Below are 2688 nucleotides of genomic sequence, written 5' to 3'. Positions count from 1 at the left end.
AAAGAGAGAATCAATTTTGAGTCACACATCAATTATTTATATGTATGTTTCCATTCCACTAGGCCAGATCATATGAGCAGGACAGTTTGGCTGCACTATCTTGGACGTATAGCCAGGAGGAAGTTGTTCTCACTCTCTAGAAGAGGCATTCATCAGGGACTCCAAAAGCACAAAAGCAGGCTAGCCAGTAATCAATATTAACTTTCAACGGGGCAATATTTATTTTAACCTTTTTGTTTAATATTTGGATACTTTATGCTTTTAGGTGCTCGGAGGAATGCCCATACTCTCAAGAATTATATTGCAGGAAAGTATGTATAGTCTAAGGGGCCAACCCCTATGGAAGTTAAATGTCCTCTTACTCAGGATGTCCTTGCTAAAGTGCCTCAATCAACTCAAGAGGAATTCAATCAGGCAGTAGCTAACTCCAAAGAGGCCTTCAAAAGCTGGTCCAAAACTCCCATTCTCACCAGACAAAGATATATGTTGCAGCTCCAAGACTTGATCCGAAAGAACTCAAAAAAGTTGGCTTAAATAGTGACCAAATAACACGGAAAGACTGTTCCCGACGCAGCAGGATAAGTCCTAAGAGGACTTGAGGTAGTCGAACACGCTTGTGGAATCTCTCATATCATGATAGGAGAAATGGTTGAAAACATTTCCCGAGGCATTGAATCTTACAGCTTGAGATCTCCATTGGGGGTGACTGCAGGAATAACTCCTTTCAATTTTCCAGCCATGATCCCTATGTGGATGTTTCCCTTCTCAATCACCTGTGGAAATACAATGATACTAAAACCTTCCGAACGGGTTCCTCTCTCAACCGAGTTTATCTGTAGCTTGTTGGATGAAATCAAATTACCCCCTGGAGTAGTCAATGTAGTGCAAGGTAGCTTTGACTCAGTGAAAATGGTATGCTAGCACCCAGACATCAAGGCTATAAGTTTTGTAGGAGGAAATAGAGCAGGATAGTATATCTATGCTGAAGGGGCTAAGTACGGTAAGCGAGTACAAAGCAATATGGGTGCTAAAAACCATGGTATTGTTATGCCAGATGCTGACAAGGAGGACACTCTCAATGCCCTGGCAGGTGCTGCGTTCGGGGCCTCAGGGCAGAGATGCATGGCATTGCCGTTAGTGATTTTTGTGGGAGATAGCCAATCATGGATTCCCGAATTATGCGAAAGAGCTAAAAAGTTTAAGGTTGGGTCTGGTTTCTAAGAGGGCATCGATTTAGGACCCATCTCTTACAAAGAGTCGAAGGACCGCATAATGGAAATCCTTAACGGGTGTTAAAAGTAAGGAGCTAAATTGATACTAGACGGCAGATCATTTACTCATCCTAAATATCCCAAAGGCAATTTCATTGGTGCTACAGTCATTGACCAGGTAACACCCAGCATGACATGTTACAAAGAAGAGATATTTGGTCCTGCCCTATGTGTAATGCGTGCGAATTCACTTGAAGAAGCCATTGAGACCATCAACAACAATCCCTGGGGAAATGGAGCAGCCATATTTACAAGAAGTGGCTCTATGGCCAGGAAATTCCAATACGAATGTGAGGCAGGACAGCTTGGAATAAATGTGCCGATTCCTGTTCCTTTGCCAATGCTCTCATTCACTGGCAATAAACGTTCTTTTGCAGGCGATTTGAACTTTTATGGAAAGGCTGGCATGCGATTCTACACTCAAATGCGCACTGTAACAGCTCGATGGAAATAAGAATCCGCAGAGGCAATGAAGCTGACTGGTGCCTTCCCCACCTACAAATGAAGCCTTTATTTATGGATCATGCCTACCTAACAACAATTAGTTAATTTTATGCTTGGTCTTGTTAAAAGATTTGGAGGACTGACACAGTGCATATCTAAAGGGATTGCCCTTGATAAGATCAGAAACATAGGAGTTTCAGCTCATATCGACTCAGGGAAGACTACTTTTAGTTAGAGGGTGCTGTTCTATGCTGGCAAAATCAACTCCATACATTAGGTCAAGGGCAGTGACTCTGTTGGGGCAACCATGGATTTCATGGAACTTTAACGTGAAAAAGGTATCACCATTCAGAGTGCAGCTACTCATCTGCAATGGAAAGATCACTATTTCAATCTCATAGACACTCCTGGTCATGTCGATTTCACAATTGAAGTTGAAAGAGCATTAAAAGTGTTGGATGGAGCGATACTGCTAATTTGTGGAGTAGGAGGGGTGCAGCCACAAACCTTGACTGTAAACAAGCAAATGAATCGATACAACGTTCCCCGTATCATTTTCATCAATAAGCTGGATAGAATGGGAGCAAGCCCTGACTTTTGCATAAAAGCCTTGCGATAAAAGTTAGGACTGTGCTGCAGTGCCATTCAGATTCCTATAGGAATAGAGGACAATCTAAAAGGCCTAATAGATGTGCTGCAGATGAAGGCTTTTTATTTTGAAGGGAGCAATGGGTAGAGAGTAACTGAAAAAGACATCCCTGAAAATATGAAGGAAAAAGCCAAAAAGTGCAGAATGGAGTTGATTGAAGTCTTGGCATAGAAGGATAAGCAAATAGAGACTCATTTCTTGGAGGAAACTGAACCACCTATTGAAGTCTTTGATTCAGTTATAAAAAGACTCGTAGTGGAAAGGGAATTCTATCCTGTGATGATGGGATCAGCCTACAAAAACAAAGGAGTCCAATTAGTCCTT

The 2688-nt window shown here is 42.0% G+C and overlaps 1 pseudogene across 1 annotated transcript; it reads left to right on the top strand.

Moving 5' to 3' along the window:
• Nucleotides 1–558: 558 nt before the first annotated feature.
• On the top strand, nt 559–1221 carry LOC308128010 (putative methylmalonate-semialdehyde/malonate-semialdehyde dehydrogenase [acylating], mitochondrial; annotated as a pseudogene). Its single transcript has one exon. The product of its transcript is annotated as a putative methylmalonate-semialdehyde/malonate-semialdehyde dehydrogenase [acylating], mitochondrial (transcript).
• The last annotated feature ends 1467 nt before the right edge of the window (nt 1222–2688 follow it).

The sequence above is a fragment of the Lipophrys pholis genome, assembly GCF_963383615.2.
Source record: "Lipophrys pholis genome assembly, contig: SCAFFOLD_650, whole genome shotgun sequence".
Taxonomy (NCBI): Eukaryota; Metazoa; Chordata; class Actinopteri; order Blenniiformes; family Blenniidae; genus Lipophrys; species Lipophrys pholis.
The sequence above is the reverse complement of the archived record's forward strand: the minus strand, read 5'-3'. Positions and strand labels throughout refer to the sequence as shown.